General features: G+C 39.2%; 1 protein-coding gene across 8 annotated transcripts in view; it reads right to left on the bottom strand.

The window, feature by feature from the left end:
* Positions 1-16098, bottom strand: part of TJP2 (tight junction protein 2) — a 108294-nt gene that overhangs the window by 45169 nt on the left and 47027 nt on the right. The gene's annotated exons all lie outside the window — the stretch shown is intronic.

Genomic DNA, 16098 nt, shown 5'->3' with positions numbered 1-16098 from the left:
AAAGGCAGAAGATCTGGGGTGTGACTTCTGTTCTGTCACTTAGCTGTGTAGCCTTAGATAATCTGTCTCCTTCTTTATAAAATGGGGATAATAACACCTGCACCTCAGAGGACCAATGTCAGCATGCAATGAGGCAACCTCTACAAAGAGCACATGCAGGCACTCAAAAAAGTTTGTGTCCTTCCCTTGGACTCTACAAGAATAAGTTCTTCATAAATGTTAGAAGAGCTAAATAGGATCGATGAAGAGTAAGTTTGTTACAAATCTTACACCAAGCAGGGCAGGCTGTACTTTCCCAGGACTCAACCCCAGTTGAGCTACACCATGGATTAACCTTGAAAATATTTTAAGTAAAAGCAGCCAGATGCAAAAGGACAAATACTGCCTGATGCCGATTCTGTAAAATGTCCAGAAGAGGCAAATCTGGAGACAAAAGCAGACAGTGGTTGCCTAAGAATAGGGTTGTTTGAGGAGAAATGGGGAGTGACCTGCTAATGGGTTATGAAGTTTCCTTTTTGGGGTGATAAAGATGTTCTAAAACTGATATGGTAATGGCTGCACAACTCTATAAATAACGCTAAGGACCACTGATCTGTACTCTTTATGATATGGAATGTGAAAATATTAGACTCATTTAGAGAAAAGACTGAAGTCAGAGAAGAAAGTAATTTGCTTGAGGTCATACATGTAAAAGGTGGCCGAGGACAGATGTTAGCCCAGGGCAGCATGGCTCAAAGCCTGCATGCTTTCCACTGCAGACAGCCTCTGCCACCGGACACCCATCATACCTTCCAAATCTCCCTGTGACTGGTCCTCAGCCGACAGACCAAAACTGACCTGGCTGTCAGTACTCCAGCAGCGGGTCTGACCACTCTGACGGTACAGAACAACTTAACATGATGGGGATGTCTAAGTAGTTTGCCTGGATTCAGTCAACCCCGGCCCATGACTCTTCTGTGGTGACTTGGTAAGAAGAGGGTGCAGGAAGGGGATCAGGTTGATTTTATCTCTGGCTCTTCAACAGCCAGGTAGGTATTAATTCCCTAATGGTTTGTGAACACACCTGTAAGCCAGGGCGCCTGAAACACAACATCACTGACTGAATGTTACAATGTGCCAAACACTGTGCTAAGGCTTTATAGCTACTGACTACTACATCTTTCCCCAAATCTTATGTGATTCCTCCCTTTTAAGATATGAAAACATAAGGCCTGATGATCGACAAAACAAAGATAAGCTGTACTTCTTTAAAGTTAAAAACTTCTGCTCTGTGAAAAACAATGTCAAAAGAATGAGAAGACAAACCAAGGACTTGGGAGAAAACATGTATGAAAGACATATCTGACAAAGAACTGTTAACAAAAATCTGCAAAGAACTCTTAAGCATCAACATTAAGAAAACTACCCAATGAAAAAATAAGCCAATGCCCTTAACAGGCACCTGACCAAAGAAGACATACAGATGGCAAATAAATGCATGCAAAGAGGATTAATATCCTATGCCGTCAGGAAATGCAAATTAAAACAATGAGATGACACTGCACACTATTAGAATGGCCAAAATCCAGAAGAATGACAATTCCAAATGAGGATATGGGGCAACGGGAACTCTCATTCATTGCTAGAGGGACTGTAAAATGGTACAGCCACTCTGGAAAACAGTTGGTGAATTTTTACAAAAGTAAACATACACTTACCATAGGACCCAGCAATCTTGCTCCTTGGTATTTACTCAAAGGAACTGAAAACTTACATCTATACAAAAACCTGCACGTGAATGTTTATAACAGCTTTACACATAATTGCCAAAACTTGGAAGCAATCGAGATATCCTTCAGTAGGTAAATGGAAAAATAAACTGTGATATGTCCAGACAACGGAATGTTACTCAGTGTTAAAAAGAAATAACCTATCAACCAGACAGCAAATAAGTAGGGCCACAGAGGCACTTAACAACATATCAGAACAGATGGACCTAACATACATCTATAGAACATTCCACCCAAAAGCAGCAGGATACACATTCTTCTTGAGTATACATGGAACATTTTCCAGAATAGACCACATACTAGGCCACAAAAAGAGCCTCAGTAAATTCAAAAAGATTGAGATTCTACCAACCAACTTCTCAGATCACAAAGGTATAAAACTAGAAATAAATTGTACAAAGAAAACAAAAAGGTTCACAAACACATGGAGGCTTAACAACATGCTCCTAAATAATCAATGGATCAATGACCAAATTAAAAGAGATCAAGCAATATATGGAGACAAATGAAAACAACAGCACAATGCCCCAACTTCTGTGAGACACAGCAAAGGCAGTTCTAAGAGGAAATTATATAGCAATCCAGGCCTTTTTAAAGAAGGAAGAACAGACCCAAATGAATAGTATAAATTCACAATTATTGAAACTGGAAAAAGAACAAATGAGGCCCAAAGTCAGTAGAGGGAGAGACATAATAAAGATCAGAGAAGAAAAAAATAAAATTGAGAAGAATAAAACAATATAAAAAATTAATGAAACCAAGAGCTGGTTCTTTGAGAAAATAAACAAAATAGATAAAGCCCTAGCCAGATTTATTAAGAAAAAAAACAGCATCTACACACATAAACAGAATCTGAAATGAGAAAGGAAAAATCACTATGGACACCACAGAAATACAAAGAATTATTAGAGAATACTATGAAAAACTATATGCTAACAAAGTGGATAACCTAGAAGAAATGGACAACTTTCTAGAAAAATAAAACCTTTCAAGACTGACCCAGGAAGAAACAGAAAATCTAAACAGACCCATTACCAGCAATGAAATTGAATCAGTAATAAAAAAACTAACCAAGAACAAAACTCCCTGACCAGACGGATTCACCACTGAATTTTATCAGACATTTATAGAAGACATAATACTCATTCTCCTTAAAGTTTTCCAAAAAATAGAAGAGGAAGAAATACTTTCAAACTCATTCTATGAAGCCAGCATCACTCTAATACCAAAACCAGGCAAAGCCACCATAAAAAAAGAAAACTACAGACCAATATCCCTGATGAACATAGATGCAAAAATACTCAACAAAATATGAGCAAACCGAATTCGAAAATACCTCAGGAGGATCATACACCATGATCAAGTGGGGTTCATTCCAGGGATGCAGGGATGATACATTCAAAAATCCATCAAAATCATCCACCACCACAACAAAAAGAACAAAAACCACATGATCATCTCCATAGATGCTGAAAAAGCATTCGACAAAATTCAACATCCATTAATGATAAAAACTCTCAACAAAATGGGTATAGAGGGCAAGTACCTCAATATAATAAAAGCATATATGATAAACCCACAGCTAATATCATACTTGACAGTGAGAAGCTGAAAGCTTTTCCTCTAAGATCAGGAAGAAGACAAGGATCCCCACTCTACCCACTTTTATTCAACATAGTACTAGAGGTCCTAGCCACGGCAATCAGACAACACAAAGAAATAAAAGGCATCCAGATTGGTAAGGAAGAAGTCAAACTGTCACTGTTTGCAGATGACATGACATTGTACATAAAAAACCCTAAAGAATTCACTCCAAAACTACTAGAACTAATATTTGAATTCAGCAAAGCTGCATGATACAAAATTAATACACAGAAATCTGTTGCATTCCTATACACTAACGATGAACTAGCAGAAAGAAATCAGGAAAACAATTCCATTCACAATTACATCAAAAAGAATAAAATACCTAGGAATAAACCTAACCAAGGAAGTGAAATACCTATATTCTGAAAATTGCAAGACACTCTTGAGAGAAATGAAAGAGGACACAAATGGAAATTCATCCCACGCTCTTGGGTAGGAAGAATTAATATTGTCAAAATGGCCACCTTGCCTAAAGCAATCTACAGATTCAATGCAAACCCTATCAAAATACCGACAACAGTCTTCAACAAACTGGAACAAATAGTTCTAAAATTCATATGGAACCACAAAAGACCCCGAATAGCCAAAGCAATCCTGAGAAGGAAGAATAAAGCAGGGAGGATATTGCTTCTTAACTTCAAGATCTACTACAAAGCCACAGTAATCAAGACAATTTAGTACTGGCACAAGAACAGACCCATAGACCAGTAGAACAGAACAGAGAGTTCAGATATTAAACTAAGCATATATGGTCAATTAATATATGATAAAGGAGCCATGGACATACAATGGGGAAATGACAGCCTCTTCAACAGCTGGTGTTGGCAAAACTGGACAGCTACATGTAAGAGAATGAAACTGGATTACCGTCTAACTGTACACAAAAGTAAACTCAAAATGGATCAAAGACCTGAATGTAACTCATAAAACATTAAAACTCTTAGAAGAAAACATAGGCAAAACTCTCTTAAATGTAAACATGAGCAACTTCTTCATGAACATATCTCCCTGGGCAAGGCAAACAAAAGCAAAAATGAACAAGTGGGACTATATCAAACTAAAAAGCTTCTGTACAGCAAAGGACACCATCAATAGAACAAAAAGGCATCCTACAGTATGGGAGAATATATTCAGAAATGACAGATCCGATAAAGGGCTGACATCCAAAATATAAAGAGCTCATGCACCTCAACAAACAAAAAGCAAATAATCCAGTTAAAAATGGGCAGAGGAGCTGAATAGACGGTTCTCTAAAGAAGAAATTCAGATGGCCAAAAGACACATGAGAAGATGCTACACATCACTAGTCATCAGAGAAATGCAAATTAAAACCACAATGAGATATCACCTCACACCAGTAAGGATCACCACCATCCAAAAGACAAACAGCAACAAATGTTGGTGAGGTTGTAGAGAAAGGGGAACCCTCCTACACTGCTGGTGGGAATGTAAATTAGTTCAACCATTGTGGAAAGCAGTATGGAGGTTCCTCAAAGAGCTCAAAATAGAAATACCAATTGACCCAGGAATCCCACTTCTAGGAATTTACCCTAAGAATGCAGCAGCCCAGCTTGAAAAAGACAGATGCACCCCTATGTTTATCGCAGCACTATTTACAATAGCCAAGAAATGGAAGCAACCTAAGTGTCCATCAGTAGACGAATGGATAAAGAAGACGTGGTACATATACACAATGGAATATTACACAGCCATAAGAAGAAAACAAATCCTACCATTTGTAACAACATGGATGGAGTTGGAGGGCATTATGCTCAGTGAAATAAGCCAGGTGGAGAAAGACAAGTATGAAATGATTTCACTCATATATGGAATATAAGAACAAAGGAAAAACTGAAAGAACAAAACAGCAGCAGAATCACAGAACCCAAGAATGGACTAACAGTTACCAAAGGGAAAGGGACTGGGGAGGATGGGTGGGAAGGGAGGGAGAAGGTCGGGTAAGAAGAAAGGGGGCCTTACGATTAGCATGTATAATGTGGTGGGGGGTACGGGGAGGTCTGTACAACACAGAGAAGACAAGTAGTGATTTTACAGCATCTTACTACGCTGATGGACAGTGACTAATAGGGTATGTGGGGAGGACTTGGTGGAGGGGGGAGTCTAGTAAACATAACGTTCCTCGTATAATCGTAGATTAATGATACAAAAAAAAACTTCAGCAGAGTAATGCAGTAGAATTCAAATCTGGCAGGATTTTTTTTTTAAATCAATGTACAGATTGTTGCAGGAGCACATATTTTTGTTTGAAACTGGATCCCCTGACAATAGAATATGTGAAATTTCATAAATATTAAAGTACATCTGTATTCTAATGAAAAAAAAAAAAAAAACAGCAGCAGACTCACAGAACCCAAGAATGGACTAACAGTTACCAAAGGGAAAGGGACTGGGGAGGAAGGGTGGGAAGGAAGGGATAAGGGGAATAGGGGCATTATGATTAGCACACATAATGTGGGTGAGGGGGTACAGGGAAGACAGTATAGCACAGAGAAGACAAGTAGTGACTCTATCGCATTTTACTATGCTGATGGACAGTGACTGTAATGGCGTATGTGGTGGGGACTTGATAATGGGGGGAATCTAGTAAACACAATGTTGCTCATGTAATTATACATTAATGATACTAAAATTAAAAAGAAAAAAAGAAATGAGCCATTAAGTCATAGAAAGACATGGAGGAAACTTAAATGCAAAAAGTGAAAGAAGTCAATCTGACAAAGCCACATACTGTATGTTGCTAACTATATGGCACTCTGGAAAAGATAAAATGATGGAGATAATAAAAAGATGAGTGATTGCCAGGGGTTAGAGGGATGGAGAAAATATAACACTGAGTATTTTTAGGGCAGTAAAAATACCCTGTATGATACCATAATGATGGATACATGTTATTATACATGTCCACACACACAGAATGTATAACACCAAGAGAGAACTCTTATATAAACTAAGGATTTTGAGGATGTTGATAATGGGGAAGGCTCTACATGTACTGAGGAGGTTTTGGGGGGAGAGAAGATGGGAAATCTCTCTACCTTCCCCTTAATTTTGCTGTGAACCTTAAACTGGTCCGACAAAATATAGTATCTTCATTTAAACACACACACACACTCTCTCTCTCTCTCTCTCTCTCTCTCTAGCCTGAGATATTAAACTTGCACATGCCCCCAAGCTGGCTGGTGGTTAGTCAAGATTCGAATCCAGTTTTGTGTGAGACCAATTTTAATAAGGTATGTGGGGTGGGGGGAATAGAACTAGCAGATAATTACATTTAAGACCTCTATGTTCCTAGTTCTAGTACACTGAGCTATAAGATATAATAATTTAAACAGACCATTCTTATTTGTCATTACAAAGAAGCCATTAATAAGCCAAAAAGAAAGGTGCTTATTTGGCAACACAGCCACAGCCTTGTCTACTCTTAGGATTTTAAATCTGACTTAGCCTGTACAACATGAAAACACAGCCTCACTTTAAAAACACATGCATACACAAACCACAACCCCATGACAGCTACCAAGATAAAGAAAATTATAAACTGCTCTGTCAAAAGGCAGGTTAGAAAACCAATTATTAAGAGTGCTCAAGCCTAATAATTGGGGAACTTGCACCTGACTGCCAGCAGGGCTGGCCTTGATGACACATCCAAGGTAAGCTGTCCCTCCCAGACCCCAGGCACCATCAGAGGACAGCTCACACCAAAAAGAGCAACAAGATGCTTCTGCCATATACCAATGTCCCTGGTTAATCCCCAGAAAACAGTAAACCCACACACAGAATTCTGGGCTTTGAAGACATGCCTATCCTTCAGAATTGGGGAATAAACAGTAACTCAAAGAACCTCACCTTAGATACTGTATTGCCAACACCTGGAAGCTTGTAAGAACTGCAGAAGCTCAAACCCTACCTTGAACCTGTTGATAAGAAGATGCATTTGCTAAGAGCCAGCATATGATTAACACGCACACTGAAGTGGGAGAAGCATTGGTCTAGCCAAACTGCGCTGCGCTGTCAATGTTCTGTAGCTGAGCTGTCCCATTTAGTAACCAATAACCACTGTGGCTATTGAGCACTTGAATGTTACTGCTATTAAGGACCACAATGTTTACCTTAATTTAATTTAAATGTTAATTTATGAACAGTAGCCACATTAGTATATGATTCACTAATCATATCCTTAGCAGTCATTTAAGCTGTTATCATTTTTTTGCTAGTATAACCAATACTACGGCAAACACTGTTATGCATGCAGCCCCCCACCCCCACCATATTTTGTAGCATTTCTGAATTAAAGACCATGAACATTTTAAGCCTCTTCAGGTGTACTGACCTATTACTTGTAAAAGAAGTTCTAGCAATTTACAGTGTTGTATCAAGATGAAATCAAATGCCATGTTTTTTAAATGCCATTTTAAGAAGAAAAAAAAAAGAAATGTTATTTGTTTACAGAAATAGTACTTGACTTCATACTATAAAAACCTTTTCGGTTATCTCTGAGTAGTAGGATTATTAACAATTTTTATTTGTGTAGTAAATACCATAGTATAATTTTCTGTATTCTCCACATTTTCAATAATAAGCATGCATTAATTTACAATCAAAATGAGTTCATGTATTTAAAAAGTAATGAGAGAAGAAAATGATAAAACAAACACACACAAAAAATAAACATATCAGGGATGTGGAGTACAGGGGATGTTCAGGGCTTAAAATTTTTCTATATGACACTACAATGATGGATACATATCATTAAACATTTGTCAAAACCCACAGAATGTGCAATACCAAAAGCAAACCCTAATGTAAACTATGGGTCCTGGGTAATAATGATGTGGGTCGTCAGTTGTGACAAATGCACCACTCTGGTGTGGGATTCTATGGTGGAGGAGGTGTGACTGTGGGGGTAGGGAGTATGTGGCAACTCTGTACTTTATGCTTAATTTTGCTATGAACCTAAAACTGCTCTAAAAAAATTATGTTTTTTTATATAAATAAACATTTCAAAGATATATAAAAAAAAAAAACCTTTTCGGTAATCTTTAAACATTTTTTCTGAAAGCAAAAAAGGACTGTGGGGGATAAAAAGATTTTGCATTCCTTAAGTAGGAATGTTGATAAAAATTAACAAGTGACACTTTGAAAACACTGAATTAACCAGCTGTCGGTAAAAGGCACTGTATTTTTACATTGAAATGTTAATCTATGGATAATTTAAAAACTTACAATTTTGGCTTCAACTGCCTAAGTATTTGTTATATATTTAAAATATCAACTCGATTACTGAAAGTGTTCTTGCATGGAACATTTAGCACAGTGAGTGTCCACTACATCTCATGGAATCAATGGGGAATCACAAAGAACTCACGCTTGTACTACAACACAATCCACTAAGGGGAGGGGGCGACAAACACAGAGACACGAAGGGGAAAGGTGAAGTTTACTGCATCCACCTCCCACAGATGAAATATGAGAGGCCAAGCCAAGCTATTAAAAATGAATATGCAAATGAACAAGCCTTACCAATGACTTTAATTTAATAATAAAACAGAGTAGAGATCTCCTGATTATTTTTCTCACTACAAAATTTAAAGAAAAAGTTCTGATGTTTGAAACTGCTTTGTTTCTCAACATAGAAGATCTCATTCTTTGATCTAGTATTTTGTATGCCATTATTACATAAACTGAGTTAAACTGACAGGTCATACAGAAGTTTGTAGGACACCCTCCCTTTTTTTTTCATTAAGTTTGCACTGTTTCCTTTACAAGTGACATGGGAAAGTTCAGATATAGGTCAGTATTTTTGTTCAATTCTAAACTAAGCAGCATTGAGCTACACTCAAGAAATCAATTTTTGCCTAGCCAACTGTTGGCAGAAATTGTATGTTATCTTAAAGCATAAAAGGCACCCAACATTTCCCTCCTGTGGAACTTGCGATCCTCAGAAAATCAGCCAAGGCCCCTGAATAGTAATAGACATAAAATCCACTAGGTGGCGCAATCATGCAGAAATTAAAAAGGGAGCGAAGGCAGGTTTCCTTTCAAATTTAAAATTTCAAAATAAAATTTAGAGGAAATAAGAAATGGACTTTAATAATTATAACAACACCCTGCCATAAGATGTAGGGCAAATTTGCAAAGAGCAGGGGAAAACAAAGTGGAAAGTCACACTTCTGGACCTTTGTGAATAAGCATATTATAAATACATCAATACCCTACAAAGTTTGTGACCCAGCTCTGCATGCTGTGGTATATATGAAAGAATTGAAGCTATCTGGAGAGCAGAAGACAGTGCTTTCTAATTGTTAATTACTGGACCTAACTGGCATGGAGAAACATAATTTCCAGGAGAAAGAGCTACAGGAATTCATGTTTCATGTAGAAGGTGGGATCCATTTGTTGGTTCTTTCAGCCAGGATTTATTAAGCACTTCTTTTGTAAGGCTCTGTACTGAGCATTAGTGATTAAACAGTAAAGATAACACACGTGGTCCTGCCTTCACGGAGCTCACAGGCTAAATCAAGAAAACAGTAAGCAACCTAAAACTAAAACTGGAAAACTAAAACTGAAGAGAAAAGCACAGAAAGGTCTAGAATGGGAGGAACTGGCCTCTTCAGGGACATCAGGGAAGGCATTCCTTCTTAGTGACCCCGTGGCAGTAGGTTTGTGGCCTACCCCAAGACCACCCCAGCTGGGGCACAGACAGGGCCAAAGGGGAGCCTGGGTCTCAGGAAAGATCAAGGTCTCATCTATGAGTAAAATAAGTGGAAGTCTGAGGCAAGACAATGGCACAAGTGGGTTTGTATTTTTATGCATGAGTCTAAATCTAAATTCCTCATCTTCCTGAGAAGCAGGGAGGAAATGGAAACCCAGGTGGACAGAAAGTATTGGCTGCAGGAGGTGGAGGAAGAAAGACCTGGCCCTGAATCCCACAGGCAGTAATGGTGGCGGAGGCCAAGGGGCCCATCTAAGGGTGCAAGCGCCAGTCAGGCTCCCCTTCTTTTGGGAGGAAAGACGAAAGCAAACTAAAATCTCCAAGCCAGGTTGCAAGGACACCTCTGCAGTGCATTACTGCGGTGTGGTCAAGAATCTGGCACCAGGGCCTGCCACAGGAATGTTTCCGAGGCACTCTGAGGACTCGGAGCACATACCAGAATACATCAAAGTGAACAAAACGCTCTGTCAAGAGTGTTCATCTGAAGGACGACAACCACCAAAACGTGTCCACTAAGGGAAAACCAGGTCAGGACTGCTACTGCATTCACCAAGATGATCAGGCTTTGTGCTCTCTTGGGGGTCGGGTCCAAGGACAGACAACAACACAATGAAGCCCCTTAGTTAGAATGACTGAGCTGTTCTACTCTGTAAGAGGGTCAAGCCCCTGGTTCATGACTAACCAGCTGTACAACCCCAAAGGTCTCTGAGCATCGTGGGTGATAAGACCTACCTCCCAGGATTCTTGTGAAGGTCGAGTGAGAATTTTCATGGAGGCTTTTATAAACTGTGAAGTGTCACAAAAATGAGGGGTGTTTCCTGTATTAAATAAGCCCTACTCTTAAAAAAAGAGCAATGTGGTTTAACAGTAGATTTAAAAAAATTTATTGCATCCACTCAACATTTTAGTATTTACTGCGCATCAGGCTTTGAAACAGACCTATCTGCATAGAACATACTCCCTACCCTCACAGGATGCTTGTTTTAGAATGTAGAAAAGCCTAGAATAGTAGAGAAAGACAAGTTAATGCATACAAACTGGGGTACCAGTCACAGATATATCTGTTAGTCCAAAGCCTTTCCCAATCTCCTGAGCTGGAGGACCATCATCAATTCCTATTCTGCACTATACTTCAAGATTTTGAATCCATGAGAGCAATTTATTGTAACTTTTTTGAGTTTTCCCTGGCAGGAAAAAATGAATTGTCTGGAGGCGAAATGGTCAACAATGTATAAACATAATAAAAAGCATTCATAAAAAGTATCAGTATTCCAAAGCTGGAATCCAGACAAATAAGGACATCCTAAACCCAGACAGAAATGTTTCATCATAGAGGGATATTTCAGTTTTATGGCCCTTTCTACATCCTAAAGAGAAAATGTACTTTTAAGTACACTTTCTCCACATTTTCTTGTACTTACGTTACTGCTTAACCCAGAGGAAGTCTACGCTCCCGACTTCTCAGTTGGACCATTATCAAGCACCTTCCTTGACTGAAAACAGAAGCAAACCAGCCCTTCAGTGCTCAGGCCCATCCCCTTCTCCCTTTCGCTTTCCTAAGAGGGACCTCAGAAGCGTCCTCATGAGGCTAGAATCCTTCACAAGCCAGCATCCTGACGTACCAATGTCTCAGATGACAGATGAGGAGGCAGGAAAGCAAGCAGCCTGCTTCTGGGAATTCTAGACCAGGGCCTACCAAATATTTTCTTAACAGGCCACACAGTATACATTTTAGGCAGGCAGAGGACATTATGTAGATTCTTTTATAATCATTTAAAAAGGTTAAGAACAATTCCTAGCTGGTAGGCAGAGAAAAAAAAAAAAAAGAAAACCACCAACGAAAACAAGTAGTTGGCTCTAACTGGCTAACCAGACTCTATAAACTCGTGCAGGATTCAGTGAGACTACGGACATGCAGGTGGGTGTCCAGTCCCCAAGATGCCATCTTCACCTGCGCGGGGCTGACGCGGTACGGAGGGAGGCGCACACGCTTCTTGGTTCTTGGTTCTCCACAACTTGCTTTTCTCTGCTATCCTCAGTGAGCCTCACAGTCTGTCCTTAGCATCCAGTCACCATTTGGGGATAATCCCATTTTGTTTTGCTTTTTTTTTTTATTTTCTTTTCCTTTTTCATTTACTAACAGGTAAGTTCTTAGTGGGTACATAATCCAAACTGGTCAACTTGAAGCAAACTACACTTGGTTTTGGAAGCAATGGAACTTTTCTGGTTGTATTTTACCTCAACTAAAATCTGAACTTACTCACTATTTCCAGTCATACAGTGCAGGCAAAGCCGGCCTAAGATCAAAATCTTGCCTCCGATAATCCTCAAAGTAGATAATTAACTACATGTGTTAGTATTATTAACACATGTATTGAGCAAGACACTGTGTGAAGAAATGTGTTGGACACAGGGAAGCAAAAATCTTGGTTCCTGACCCCAAGCTGGGCTGGTGCCTATGTACCCTTGTGTAAAGACAACGAGGATATGGCACCCACAACCTAAGGCAAACTCTGCTTTAGAATAAATTTTTTGAAGAGAGGGTGAAAACACTGGAAGCTTCCATTGCCTACCATGAAGTCCAACTTAGAATTTGGTCAGAATTATTTATCCAGTAGTTGTCACAGCTGAGCTCAGAACCATGAAACCACATCTCACACACTGTCAGCTTCATTAGACTCTCCATAGAAACTCATGTATCTCATCAATTCTGGGTCCTGGGGTAGGAAAGACAATGAGGAAGAGACAAAAGCACCCTTAATGGGATTCCAGGGGCACATTGGGAAGAAACAAAGTTTATCTGGGGTCTTTCCTAGCTTTTCCTGCCACTTGGGCTGGGTGCTCTGGTTTTCAATGTCCTCCCGCCCCAACCCACCCAAAGTTGAACACCTGGCACTCCACATGAACGTCCACTCCATCACCAAAATGTTCTGGCTCAAAAATTCCCCATCTTTATCCCCAACAAACTTCTATTATACCATGTATGTGGTCTCAGCTAGACATTAAAAGAAAGCTGACAGTTCTACTTTCACACTGAAGTGTGAACATCTGGTAGCCTAAACCTCTTGGCAGTATTCTGTGTTTTAAAAGATGTGCTTTGACCCTCAGGAAACTTGTGATGGAATTCTGACCCTTACCAGGGAAGTTCCCAAACACAGCATATCTAAGATGTTCTTTCAAATTCCACAACTTTTTCTTGACATTAACAACAATTGTTATTTCTATATTGGGGATGGGGGGATTGTCACAAATGGTAACAGTCATTGTAACTAGAAGCTGTGGACTTGAAAATTTTAGCTAGTTGTCTATGTCTTCTACTTCCCCATAAAGCTGTGTCTTACTCTTTCAGGCCTCAACCAGTAATGGTCACTGAAAATTGAAAACACCTCTTTAAAACACTGATACGTTATCTTTTTTAGACAACTGCAGTGAAATTTATTGACAGCACATATGAATTTCCATATTCTATAATTTCTAAGAGAACACTATGAGCTTATACACACGATTTTCTGCCATTATATAATTACTCATAAATTTACACATAACCTACTGTTTTTCACTCTTATTGTTACTTATGATTCTCTAGAGGGGAAAATTTCTATATATTTTCAATGATAATGTTTAAACTCTTAAAAATCGACAGAGGGCCAGGCCTTTCAGTCCTCTCCCTATTTCTCTGCCCATCTGATTCTGAAAAGCCAAGGCTAGTGATGCTGAAAGAATCTATAGGTTTCAAATTAGTCAAGAAGCGATCTTCCCCCGCACGGTGCTGACACTGGACCAAGGGAGGTGCACACACTTCTTGATTCTTGATTCTCAAGTGCACTTTGGCTCAAATCCCCCCGATACACAAGCTATGGGACACTGGGCAAATTAATACTTCTGAGCCTCAGTTTCCACACCAATAAAAGTGGGGTTTAAAACCTACCCCCAACTGGCTGGGAGCATTCAGTGAGGTCTATACCAAGAGTCTAACACTCTGCTGCACCTCTGGGAGGACGGCCCCACCCAGTGAGGTTCAGGTCTAACCGAGGGCATTTCTGGTAGTGTCCTCTTCCCAAGCACTCATTTTGATTGCACTCATCACAATCAACAAGCTTATGCTGCTTCCCATGAAGATAACGGACTACACATACAGCAGACCAGAGGGACAGACAGCACCCCAGCTTCTGTGACACTCACTGCAGAAGCCATTTCCCCAAACCTACAGCAGAAGAGAACAAGTCTGGTAACTGTCAAGAGTGATGTGTTACTGCTGTTTGGGGGGAGAGTTCACTGCTGGGATATAATCCAATCAGGTCAACATTTATATTTAATCATCCAGTCACACTCCGAGACAACCCAGAACAATGCAGTTGTTACTTGGAGCTTACTACTAAGCCCAAGGAGCCTTTTTCCTGCACAGGGACATGAATCTTCTCCTCTGCTCCTGTTCTATTAATAGGGGAGGAAAAAATCTCTGAGGCAGAGCATGCTGACTCTAGTATCCTGTGGCAATAAATAGCAAAAACACTGCCCATTTTTGTTTTCTGGACAAAGTAAATCACAAACACAATACTCAGAAACTCAGCAATGCCTGAACTGGTTTTATTTTTAGCACAGTTCTGTTTCTTCACATTTTATAAAGGAAAGGCCCCAGAGGATTTTATCTTTAAAAAGTGGGTACAAACCAATTCCTGAATGTGATGAGGTTTCAAGGGCTGAGGGAGGGGAGGATGCCACTTCAGCTGCCTTTCTTCATTCCCTAACTTTTGTGGAGTATCAGTTCACCCCAGAATGACTTTTTTTTTTTAATTTTTAAAGGGTATTGTCAAATAAAAATAAAGGCTGTACTTTACCTAAATACACAAAGCAGCATCACATGTGTCCCTTCCTTGGGCTGTAATATTACAAGCTGAAATATTTATGGACACCTAGGTCAGAAATACATATATAGTTAAAACTAATCATTTCTGTTGAAGGAGTGAATTAGGTCAGTGCCCTTAAGAAGCTCCCCTTCGGCTCCATTTTCCACTCTCCAAACAGTGAAATCCTTTGTCCATTGTATTAGCCACTGTAAATCGTTTGGACATCCATTGTTAGCCCTGGCTGATTGGATAAGTCTGGTGAAAAAGAGATAGATAAATGGGATTCTGTCAATATATTTCTAGTACATTCGAGCAAGCTTTGCAAAGAGCCAGCTCACTCTAATTGCTACACCAGCGGCTGAAATGAAGTTACTGGTCATGCTTATCTTGGCATTTAGAATATTTGCTTTCCTTGTCACTTCAAATTTCTCAGCAAGGAGCCTTCAGAAGTAACACAATAGATATAATCCTAAAACAAAATGATAATCAATAAATCACAAGGCCAAACCACATCAAGCAATAATAGTAAAGTCCCTAGGAAGTAAAATAGGTCAGAGTTATAGGGAAAATTATCTGAATGAGATAAAATTTATGGACATGTAAAGTAAGAAAAGCTTAGTTCTTTGCATATGTAACATCATTTTATGGAGGATTTTTGCCAAAGTTGATTCAAGATTTTTAAATATCTCAGGAGCACTACATTATAGCTCCTATTTCATAATATAAGCTAGAAATAGGACAGCCATCATTGTCAAATGTTTTTGGTAGACATGCTGTCAGCATGAGATTTAAGGCACAAAATAGGATAAAAGTCTAATCTCTTTCCATTTCATTTGTTAAAAGATGAAGGAAGTTAAAAACATAGGAAGAAAAAGGGAGCATCCTCTTTAGCCCATCTATAAACCAAGTTTATATGTCACCTTTTACTTTATCAAAAACAAATCAGAATGACTTCAAAAAGAAAACACTCATTAAATTGCACACAGCATACATTGAAGCAGCTGTGCTTGGAACTGAGTCACCCTTCAGTTGCTCTATCAACGTAGGCTTGAAAATCCCCATCTCTCCACCTTACTCATAGAGAAAACTACCTTGAATCACT

This window comes from Manis javanica, chromosome 2, assembly GCF_040802235.1.
Source record: "Manis javanica isolate MJ-LG chromosome 2, MJ_LKY, whole genome shotgun sequence".
Taxonomy (NCBI): domain Eukaryota; kingdom Metazoa; phylum Chordata; class Mammalia; order Pholidota; family Manidae; genus Manis; species Manis javanica.
This window is presented reverse-complemented; position numbering and strand designations above follow the sequence as displayed.